Here is a 12,321-nt window from a genome sequence, read left to right as displayed (position 1 = left end):
AAGAGAAGCTAGAGGCAAAGGAGAAAAGGAAAGATATACCCATTTGAATGCAGAGTTCCAAAGACTAGCAAGGGGAGATAAGAAAGCCTTCCTCAGTGATCAATGCAAAGAAATAGAGGAAAACAATAGAATGGGAAAGACTAGAGATCTCTTCAAGAAAATGAGAGATACCAAGGGAACATTTCATGCAAAGATAAGCACAATAAAGTATATGGTATGGCCCTAACACAAGTGGAAGATATTAAGAAGAGGTGGCAAGAATACATAGAAGACCTGTACAAAAAAGATCTTCATGACCCAGATAATCATGATGGTGTGATCACTCACCTAGAGTAAGACATCCTGGAATGTGAAGTCAAGGGGGCTTTAGGGAGCATCACTATGAACAAAGCTAGTGGAAGTGATGGAATTCCAGTTGAGCTATTTCAAATCCTAAAAGATAATGCTGTGAAAGTGCTGCACTCCATATACCAGCAAATTTGGAAAACCTAGCAGTGGCCACAGGACTGGAAAAGGTCAGTTTTCATTCCAATTCCAAAGAAAGGCAATGCCAAATAATGTTGAAACTACCACACAATTGCACTCATCTCCCACACTAGCAAAGTAATGCTCAAAATTCTCCAAGCCAGGCTTCAATAATATGTGAACCATGAACTTCCAGATGTCCAAGCTGGATTTAGAAAAGGCAGAGGAACCGAACCACTGATCAAACTGCCAACATCTGCTGGATCATCGAAAAAGCAAGAGAGCTCCAGAAAGACATCTATTTCTGCTTTATTCACTACGCCAAAGCCTTTGACTGTGTAGATCACAACAAACTGTGGAAAATTCTGAAAGAGATGGGAATACCAGACCACCTTACCTGCCTTCTGAGAAATGTGTATGCAGGTCAAGAAGCAACAGTTATAACTGGACATAGAACAACAGACTGGTTCCAAATTGGGAAAGGAGTACATCAAGGCTGTATATTGTCATCCTGCTTATTTGACTTATATGCAGAGTACAGCATGTGAAATGCAGGGCTGGATGGAGCACAAGCTGGAATCAAGATTGCCGGGAGAAATATCAGTAACCTCAGATATGCAGATGACACCACCCTTATTGCAGAAAGTGAAGAACTCAAGAACCTCTTGATGAAAGTGAACGAAAAGAGTGAAAAAGTTGAATTAAAACTCAACATTCAGAAAACTAAGATCATGGCATCCGGTCCCATCACTTCATGGCAAATAGATGGGCAAACAGTGGAAAACAGTGGCAGATTTTATTTTTTGGGCTCCAAAATCACTGCAGATGGTGACTGCAGCCATGAAATTAAAAGACGCTTGCTCCTTGGATACGAAGCTTGACAAAACTGGACAGCATATTAAAAAGCAGAGACATGACTTTGCCAACAAAGGTCCGTCTAGTCAAAGCTATGGTTTTTCCAGTCGTCATGTATGGATGTGAGAGTTGGACTATAAAGAAAGCTGAGCGCTGAAGAACTGATGCTTTTGAACTGTGGTGTTGGAGAAGACTCTTGAGAGTTCCTTGGACTGCAAGGAGATCCAACCAATCCATCCTAAAGGAAATCAGTCCTAAATATTTATTGAAAGGACTGATGCTGAAGCTGAAACTTCAATACTTTGGCCACCTGATGTGAAGAACTAACTCACTGGAAGAGATCCTGATGCTGAGAAAGATTGAAGGTGGGAGTAGAAGGGGACGACAGAGGATGAGATTTTTGGATGGCATCACTGACTCGATGGACATGAGTTTGAGTAAGCTCCAGGAGTTGGTGATGGACAAAGAAACCTGGCATTCTGCAGTCCATGGAGTTGCAAAGAGTAGGGCACAACCCAGTGACTGAACTGAACTGAACTGTCCTTTATTGTGGCTGCATACACTTATCTCCATATAGCTTGCAGGACCAAGTACATCAATATTCATTAAGGAAATTACTTCCAGTACAGAGGGGTCAGAAAAATCTTACTGGTCATTCACATGCATTATGATTCTAAGTTACAAAGAAAGATAATCTGGTTTTAAGGAATAGTGTAAAAAAATTTTTTCATTCTCTCTGGGACCTGGCCTAGTTGTCTTATCTACTTGAGTTTTTGCAGATGTCCTGTTCATTGCAGCACACGCACCTTCCTGTGTGCCTTTAATCATGGCATTCTCCTTGACTGGAATGCCCTCTTTACTTATTACCATTCAACAAAATGCTCTCTGTTCCAGGCCTACTCAAGTCCCATTCTTCCAATGGAGCTTTTTGCAATCCATCCCATGCCAATCATTACTCTGATTCTACTCATACTCAACTCCAACTGCATTTGCTACCACATCAATATCTTGAGTTAAAAATACTTTTTTTTCTAACACTTGTATATGTTTGCTTTGTCTACTTTAATTACAATAATATGTTAATGTAAATACTTTACAGATTATAAAGTACATTTACATCTCTTTCTTCATCTAGTTCTCAGTATAGAGTGGGAGACAACAGAAGGCTTTAAGATCCTAACACCTAAAATAAAAGCTTTGGAGTTTTAGAATATGTATTTGGGTTATTTTATTCTCAGTTTTCTTATCTATAAAGTGGAGACATACCATGAATTTTCAACTGTCTTGTAAAGATTAAATGTGAATGCATAGATCCAATACTGTGGTCACTTGATGCAAAGAACTCGCTCATTGGAAAAGACCTGATTCTGGGAAAGATTGAAGACAGGGAGAGAAGGGGATGACAGAGGATGAGATGGTAAGATGGCATCACCAACTCTATGCACATGAGTTTGAGCAAACTCCAGGAAATAGTGAAGGACATATAAGCCTGGCATGCTGCAGACCATGGGATCGCAAAGAGTCAGACAAGACTGAGTGACTGAACAACTATAGTTTAAAGACCTAGAAATGCCTGGCTCCTAGGAAGCACTCAATATACATTAATTTCTTTCTTCTTGTCCTTTCAACAATTCTGAGAAAGTTATTACCAAAATACATTATCACAGACCATGCTAACAGCATTCCAAAGCAGTTTCTATATCCATGTTAGCTATTATTAGTGGTAACAAATTTTACATGTGAAGAAACTGAGACTCAGAGGACTGAAGTGGTTGCACAAGATATGAAAGTTTGGTAACTCCAAATCTGGTGTCTTCGCAAACTCAATATATTTATCAATCTCTACTGAAAGTACTTAATGAACGAATCATTAAAATTTGATCATTAGATTGCAGCAACACAGTCACATCCCAGGCTCCACTTCTAAATCTAGGTCTCTTGCTATGTCTACCACATCTGCAGTTACTTCCTCCACAAAGTCTTGAATCCCTAAAGCTATCCCTGAGGATTGGGATCAACCTCTCCCAAACTCTTGATAATGTTGATTTTTTAACCTCTTTCTGTGAATTATGAATGCTCTTAATGGCATCTAGAATGGTGGATCCTTTTCAGAGGCTTTTCAATTGAATGTTCCCAGTTTCATCAGAGGAATCACCATCTATAGTGACAACTATAGCCATATGAAATGTATTCTTAAATAATAAGACTTGAAAAATCAAAGGGATTTCTTGATCCATGGCCTGCAGAATGGATGTTGTGTTATGAGGCATGAAAAAGCATTAATCTCATTGAACATCTCCACCAGAGCACTTGGGTGACCAGGTGCACTGTCACTGAGCAGTAACATTTTGAAAGGAATCATTTTTTTCTGATGACAAATAGATGGGGAAACAATGGAAACAGTGACAGACTTTATTTTCTTGGGCTCAATGACAAACACAGCATATTAAAAACCATAGACATCATTTTCCTGACAAAAGTCCGCATAGTCAAAGCTATGGTTTTTCTAGTAGTCATGGATGGATGAGAGAGTTGGACCATAAAGAAGGCTGAGTGCTCAAGAATTGATGCTTCCGAACTATGGTGTTGGAGAAGAGTCTTGAGAGTTCCTTGGAGTGCAAGGAGATAAAACCAGTCATAAAAGGAAATCAACCCTGAATATTCATTGGATTGACTGATGCTGAAACTCCAATACTTTGGCCATCTGATGCAAAGAGCTGACTCATTGGGAAAAGACCCCGATGCTGGGAAAGATTGAGGGCAGGAGGGAAAGGGGATGACAGAGGATGAGATGGTGGCATGGCATCACTGACTTAATGAACATGAGTTTGAGCAAACTCCAGGAGATGGTGAAGGACAGGGAAGCCTGGTGTGCTGCAGTCCATGGGGTCACAAAGAGTTGGACACAACTGAGCAACTGAGAAACAACAACAATTTTTTTCTGAGCAGTACATTTCAATAGAGGGCTTCAAATATTTAGCAAACCATGTTGCAAACAGATGTGACATCTTTTAGGCTTTGTTGTTCTATTTATTTCAGTTAGAGAGCACCAGCAGAGTAAATTGAGCATAATTCTTGTGGGCCTTAGGGTTTGGGGAATGGTGTACGAGCACTGGAATGTGACATTTCCTTTTCTGTCTTCTCACACTGCCCCCTCATGCCCTGTATGTCACCACATTCAGGTAACTGGCATAATGGCTCTTTTTTTTTTACAGTGTTTCATCCTCTTCTATATACTTTTTACAATTAGATATCTTTGAACTTTTTTCTTTTTTTAATTGAGACATAGCTGATTTAATTTTATCTTTTCTAAATAACACTACAATTTTCCCAACATAATTTATTTTTAAAAGCCCACCTTTTCCCTTGTAATTTGATACTCCATCTTTCTGATATCCTAGTATTCTGAATGCAGTTGGGTTAATTTGCATACTTTCTGTCCTATTTCATCTGCCAGTCTGTCTATTCTTATACAAGTACATACTGTTTCAATTATAGAGGTTTTGTAGTTTGTTTTACTATCTGCAGAGTTCATTTCTAACCATTACAATGCTATGTGAGATGATATGTAACAGACTGAAAGCTCAACTCTTAGGAAGGAAGAATATTATAATTGGTCAATTTTTATCAATAAGGTGTTTTTAGTACTTTGTATTTATCAAAGTGAAATTGAGCAGGACTCTGTTTACCATCCCTACATAAACAAATCCTTTCCAAGTCCCTCATTTCTTTTTTGTAAAAGGCTTCAGCCTCCTAGATCTTCTCTCAGTTTCAAGGGGCAGATTAAAACAATTACCAATTAGGTAATTGAGAGAACGCAAAAACAAAGAAAAAGCAGTCAATAAATAATAGGGCAGAGATGGAGCAGGGTCCTGGTTTCTCCTTAAGGAATACACATAACAGTATATCTTTGAGTTATTTTGCAGGAATTGTGGCCCCCACCCTGGTGGAGGATGATAAATTCAGTCTGAACACAAGATTCCTGTAACACCACCCTGTTACCTCACCACCAACCAAACAAGAAAGTCACACACACTGTAGCCCTCACCCCAAATTTTGCCAGTAAAAACCGTTCCCTGAAAGCTATCTGGGAGTTCAGGTTTTTGAGCTTGAGCCACCCATTTTCCTCGTGTAGCCTTGCAATAAACCTTTCTCTGCTCCAAACTCTGATATTTCAATTTGTTTGCCTTCATTGTACTTCAGGCAGAGGAACTTGGGTTTGACAAAAGACTTTATTATTTGACCTTTACTATTATCAACACTCTAAAACAGAATTTGAAAGAGAACTATTTGCCACTTATAGTTTAAAAAGATAATCCTGAAGGAAGGATACTAAAGATGGTGTGAAATAAAATTAATATTTTGTGGTAAGACAAAAATATGTAAACACAAAAAACTTCTCTGCCCTTTGGCCACCTCTTGCCCCATACCATGCATTGCGTATCTGTATTGTACACTGTCCAGACTTCCTCCATAGGCAGATGTACTTGCTCAACCACAGAGTAACATTCTCCTAGCACCAGTAAGATGAGTTCTTAAAAGAGTTCTAAGGTTCTTCCTTGATAGCTCAGTTGGTAAAGAATCCACTTGCAATGAAGGAGACCCTGGTTCGATTCCTGGGTCAGGAAGACCCGCTGGAAAAGGGACAGGCTATACACTCCAGTATTCTTGGGCTTCCCTTCTGGCTCAGCTGGTAAAGAATCCGCCCACAATGCGGGAGACCTGGGTTGGATCCCTTGGTTGGGAAGATCCCCTGAAGAAGGGAATGGCTACCCACTCCAGTATTCTGGCCTGGAGAATTCCATGGACTATATAGTCCATGGGGTCCCAAAGAGTTGGACACAACTGAGCGACTATAACTTTTACTTGAATTTGTAAGGGGTTAGGATAACCCATCACTTTGTACTTGCAGAGGTGGATTATTTAAATTGCTACTAATACATCATTTAATGTAGAGTGCTCTGTCTCAAAAAAATTATATAACTGTGCTTTGACTTCTAATGGGTGAAAAGTTTGGGGACGCCTCTGAGATGCTGTTCCCAGGTTACAATCTTCAATTTGGCTTAAGTAAAATTTTCCATTTCTTTCTTAGATCAACTGATTAACTTTTATCAACACTGAGAGATATAAAAGGAAGCTTTTTCACAATTTTCTATCATATGGCCACATTGCAAATAAAACTCCAAAGACAGGTCTTAACAGGTGTTAAGATTTTAGAACAAAACAGTTCCTAGTTAATGCAGATAGTGGTACGTCTAGAAATAAATAGGTAGAGTTTTGGGGTGGAAATTCAGTTGGAAAGAATTGTTGGGGGTTGGTATTCCATTTGTATAGTTATCATAAGGTTTTAGTTACTTTTCTAATTTTTCACCTGGGTCATATGCCTATTTACAGTAGTTGAGGGAGTCCAACAGAGACCATGGGGTAGGTGAGATGTTGAGAAGAGGGCTTCACCTTCATTCTCCTTACTCCACACATTTCTCCAGAGCACTAAAACTGAAGGTTTGAAAGTTTAGGACCTAGGAATCAAGGTGAAACAGGGCTGGGGCAATAGGTAATATATCATTACAATACTGCTTTCATTTTCAGTTACAACTGGGAATATTACACTGTTCAATTTGGTCACTTCAAGACAATTTGTCACTCCAGCTGTATTCTCTTATTAGACTGTAAACTCTTGAAGGCTATGTTCATTAGGACACTTTGGATTGCCACTGACAGAAAGTCAACTCAAACTAGCTTACACTAAAAAGGAATTTATTGCCAAATATCCCTGGAAATCCTAGGAGAGGGCACTTTAACAATGTCATTCTCCATTTGAATTCATTTTGCATGAAGTTGACTTGGCAGGCAAGAGGGCTGTAGGTAACTCTAGGTTCATATTATTTTAGTTTAACAATCACAGAAGAAAAAGTGTCTTTATTTCTCTTTCCATGTGAATCACTGAAAAAGACTCTTTCTGACCTTGCTTGGCTCACATGTGTATCCTTGGCTCTAACCATGGTTATAGGCCAACTCTGCATCCTAAACAGTGATTTCCTCAAGGAGAAAAGGCTATCGGACACAAACAACAGGTCTACTTCAAAAGCTGCATCCAAGTCTAAGTCATCTTTGTATCGCCCACAGGCCTTTGACCTACCAGATTTTCAGTCAGTGGATGCCACAGGAGCAAAGCAAATTTATTACTGATGATTTTATTTAATATGGACAGAAGTTGAAATAATTTGCTAGGAAGAAAGAAGTAAAGTGGAGACAGAGAAGACTGGTAGGTAAGAGAGTAGATGTGAAAATAAGGGGAAAATATACAAAAAGTAGGAAATAAGGTGAAACTTTGCTTTGCTTTGTTTTATATTTTTGTGGAGAGAGTACAAAAAAGATATGGTAGCTTTCTTCATGAGAGAATGATTTAAAAAGGTGTGCATACTTATTGGTATCACTTTTAGAGATCCTGTACAAAATGCCAGGGAGTTTATCCAATTCCTTTCATGACTTGGTTGTTGTTAGGTGTGGCGTGTCTGTTACACTGTTATATAACCATTGATATTTTGATAGGCAATCCCAGTAGGTTTTGTGAGCATCTGCTAACTATAATTACTAGTGTTTTACATATGAAAATCCTGAAGATAATTAAATTGGAATGCCAGTGCTCTATTATGAGCTAGAATTGGTACCCAAGGCTCTCACCATCAATTCCCTCACCCAATGCTAGAATTGTACTGTTCCTGTCAAAAGAAACAGGAATCAACACTGAGGACGTAACACACAGATGGCAGCTGTACCCTTTTCAACCATTTTTAGCCTCATATCCTCTAGAGATCGAACACAGGCACACACACAATGTACTCACACACATATATCCACAAAAACAAATCGTCAATAAGCAATGGAGAGTTGATTGCTGATTTGGAGATTAAAAGGGGTAAGTCACATACACCCTCCAGGTGGTTCAGCTGTAAAGAATCCACCTGCCAATGCAAGAGACACAAGAGACACAGGTTCAATCCCTGGGAGAGGAAGATCCCCATATAGGAAATGGCAACCCACTGCAGTATTCTTGCCTGGAAAATCGCATGGACAGAGGAGCCTGGCAGGCTATACAGACCAAAGGGTTGCAAAGAGTCAGACACGACTGAGCATACACACACACATACACACTACTGCATTTAAGATGGATACCCAGCAGGGATCTACTGTATAGCACAGGGAATTTGCTCAATATTATGTAATGATCTAAATGGGAAAAATTTTGAAAAAGAATAGATACGTGTATATGTATAACTGAATCACTTTGCTGAATACCTGAAACTAACACAATGCACAATGTTGTTAATCAATACAAAATAAAAAGTTAAAAAGGGGGTTATAAGTCACATTGCAAAATATTTAACATTCTACCAACTTGGCTGGTCCCCTTCTCTATCTCTGTCTCATTTTTGTTTTCCTTCTTTAACATCACAGATTACTATATTTTGCTAAAGAGCTCTTATCCCCTGGAGCCTGAGCCCTATTCCTTACATACCCTGTGGCTTCTGTCTTCTACTCAACAGACTTATCAAAAATATCTTAGCAAAAATGAGACTTCTGCTACAAAAGATTACAGTATCCAAGCCAAGGGAACACAACTTTTATGAATAATAATAATAACAATGACATCTTACATTTACTGAATGAACCACATTTATAGATTTTTTTTTGACCTAGGTCCACAGCAGTGAAAACGCAGAGTCCTAAAAACTGGACCATCAGAGAATTGCTAAGACTTTACTTAATGTATTTTTTGGTTGCAACACATGGCATACGGGATATCTTAGTTCTCTGACCAGGGATCAAAATCCACAGCCCTTGCATTGGAAGCACAGAGTCTTAACCACTGGACCATCAAGGAAGACCCTGTGCCAAGTACTTTATAGGCTTATTACATTTGATTCTTCAGCTATCCTTAAGAGGTTGGTATTGTTGGTAATAAGTAAATGAGCTAATATTTGTAAAGAGTGGTTTGACCTTATTTATCTTTGTCATTAAGAGATTGAATCTTTTGCCATTTATTCACCTTAACCGAAATATCTTGGGAACCCAAATGAAATGTATGGGGAAACTCAATGCTGTTATTCAGTCACTCAGTCATGTGTGACTCTTTGACTTAGATACATTCTACTGGGGAATAAACAAGTGAGAGCTGGATCCTTAGACTTCTAGACTCAAGCTTATCTTATTCTTCCATAGGGGCTAAGCTGTTGATGTTATCCACTCAAGTTGAGAGACAGGCATAAAAACTCACCTGGTTGGTATTGTCTTTATCTTTGTCCATCAGTTGCCTCAGGACACACAGGAAATGGCAGAGCTGCAATTTAAAGTATATTTTAATCTAAATACAATGTCCTAGGTCTCTGCCCAAAACGAAATGCTTTTTGGTACATTCGGCATATGTAATCTAAAAACTGACATTAGAACTCTTCATTTAAAATCAAGTATGAGTTTCCCTTTTCATACTGTTCATGACTCAATAAATATGAGTTTGAGCAAACTCCAAGAGATGGTGGAGGACAGGGAAGTCTGGTGTGCTGCAGTCCATGGTGTTGCTAAGAGTCAGATACGACTGAGCGACTGAATAACAACAGCAATGAGTTTCCCCATGCATTTCATTTGGGTTCCCAAGATATTTTGGTTAAGGTGAATAAATGGTAACAGATTCAATCTCTTAATGACAAAGATAAATAAGGTCAAATCACTTTTTACAAATATTATATCATTTACTTATTACCGTGTGTGTGTGCATGCTAAGTCATTTCAATTGTGTCCAACCTTTGATGACCCTATGAACTGTATAGCCCACCAGACTCCTCTGTCCATGCAATTCTCCAGACAAGAATACTGGAGCTAGTTGCCATGCCCTCCTCCAGAGGATCTTCCCCACCCAGTGACTGAATCCACATCTCTTGTGTTGCACGTGGATTCTTTACCGGTGAGCCACCAAGGAAGCCCATCACTACAGACCTGTTAAGAAGGTAGTTGTATAGTGCATTCTACTGGGGAATAAATAAATGAGAGCTGGATCCTTTGACTTCTAGACTCAAGCTTATCTTATTCTGCCATAGGGGTTAAGCTGTTGACGTTATTCACGTAAGTTGAAAGAGAGGCATAAAAATTCACCTGGATATTTCCCTCACAGATACCTGTTAAGACATCTAAAAGGATTATTTGTCTGCCTCAACTGGATCAGAAAAACCTGGGAGAGCAAGGACTGGAGGATGAATCAATACAAAGAAGCAATTCTTGGGGGCCATGGGGGACAGAACAGCCAATCTCTATTCTTTTAGCATGTTTAAGTGTCCCATTTTAAATCTCTTATCTCTTCTATATATGTTATGTGGGTGAGGAGGAGACCCAAATTCCTTGAGAACAGCGAACTAGTTTTCTGATCTCTTTCCAAGATTACTTTTCCCTAGTATTATTCCATTGACCTCCTTCCTTTTCTTTTTTTTTTTTTTTGCCCCAACTAAAATGGTTATTGTTGCATCAGAGCTCAGACCTGTGGGACCTAAGTATTTTGTGTGATCCTGTCACTACAGTTCTAGACAACTCTATTATTTGAGGTAATAGATGTGTTTAGAATTTTGAACACATCTTAAATCTTTCTGAGCAACATCAATTTTTTTTTTTTTTTTTTATAAATTTATTTATTTTAGTTGGGGGCTAATTACTTTACAATATTGTAATAGTTTTTGCCATACATTGATATGAATCAGCCATGGGTTTACATGTGTTCCCCTTCCTGGACCCCCCACCCACCTCCCTCCCCATCCCATCCTTCTGGATCATCCCATTGCCCCGGCCCTGAGCCCTTGTCACATGCATCGAACATGGAATGGTGCTCTGTTTCACATATGACAATACACATGTCTCAATGCCATTCTCCGAGAACGTCCCACCCTCCTCCCTCAGAGTCCATAAAATTGTTCCATGCATCTGTGTCTCTTATTCTGTCTCGCATATAGGGTTATCGTTACCATCTTTCAAATTCCATATATATGCATTAGTATACTGTATTGTTGTTTTTCTTTCTGGCTTACTTCACTCTGTATAATGGGCTCCAGTTTCATCCATCTCAGTAGAACCGATTCAAATGTATTTTTTTTAATGGCTGAGTAATATTCCATTGTGTATATGTACCACAGCTTCCTTATCCATTCGTCTGCTGATGGACATCTAGGTTGCTTCCATGTCCTGGCTATTGTAAACAGTGCTGCGATGAACATTGGGGTACACGCGTCTCTTTCAATTCTGGTTTCCTCGGTGTATATGCCCAGCAGTGGGATTGCTGGGTCATATGGCAGTTCTATTCCCAGTTTTTTAAGGAATCTCCACACTGTTCTCCATAGTGGCTGTACTAGTTTGCATTCCCACCAACAGTGTAAGAGGGTTCCCTTTTCTCCACACCCTCTCCAGCATTTATTGCTTGTAGACTTTTGGATAGCAGCCATTCTGACTGGTGTGAAATGATACCTCATTGTGGTTTTGATTTGCATTTCTCTAATAATGAGTGATGTTGAGCATCTTTTCATGTGTTTGTTAGCCATCTGTATGTCTTCTTTGGAGAAATGTCTGTTTAGTTCTTTGGCCCATTTTTTGATTGGGTCGTTTATTTTTCGGGAATTCAGCTGCAGAAGTTGCTTGTATATTTTTGAGATTAATTGTTTGTCTGTTGCTTCATTTGCTATTATTTTCTCCCATTCTGAAGGCTGTCTTTTCACCTTGTTTATAGTTTCCTTTGTTGTGCAAAAGCTTTTAATTTTAATTAGGTCCATCAATTTTTAATGTAACTCTAATACTTCTTCTTTGCCTAATATCATTACCAAAAAAATTAAGTCTCTGAAGCCTCAAACTACTTGGTAAAACAACAACTAGTTGCTTTTAGTGTTCTGGGTAGCAGGGATTATGATCAAGAATAGGTAGAGATCAAACTTAATTTCAGCAAAAACATAAAAAGATGGGATAAGTAAT

At 38.9% G+C, this 12,321-nt stretch overlaps 1 protein-coding gene across 1 annotated transcript in view; it reads right to left on the bottom strand.

Moving 5' to 3' along the window:
* ARAP2 (ArfGAP with RhoGAP domain, ankyrin repeat and PH domain 2) overlaps positions 1–12,321 on the bottom strand; it is a 795,317-nt gene that overhangs the window by 700,856 nt on the left and 82,140 nt on the right. The window contains exon 3 of the mRNA XM_081527801.1: positions 9,599–9,661. The gene's annotated coding sequence lies outside the window, so the exon portion shown is untranslated. The remainder of the gene's footprint in view (positions 1–9,598; positions 9,662–12,321) is intronic.

The sequence above is a fragment of the Giraffa tippelskirchi genome, chromosome 1 (assembly GCF_054371585.1).
Source record: "Giraffa tippelskirchi isolate mGirTip1 chromosome 1, T2T-mGirTip1v1.2.pri, whole genome shotgun sequence".
Lineage (NCBI taxonomy): Eukaryota > Metazoa > Chordata > Mammalia > Artiodactyla > Giraffidae > Giraffa > Giraffa tippelskirchi.
This window is presented reverse-complemented; position numbering and strand designations above follow the sequence as displayed.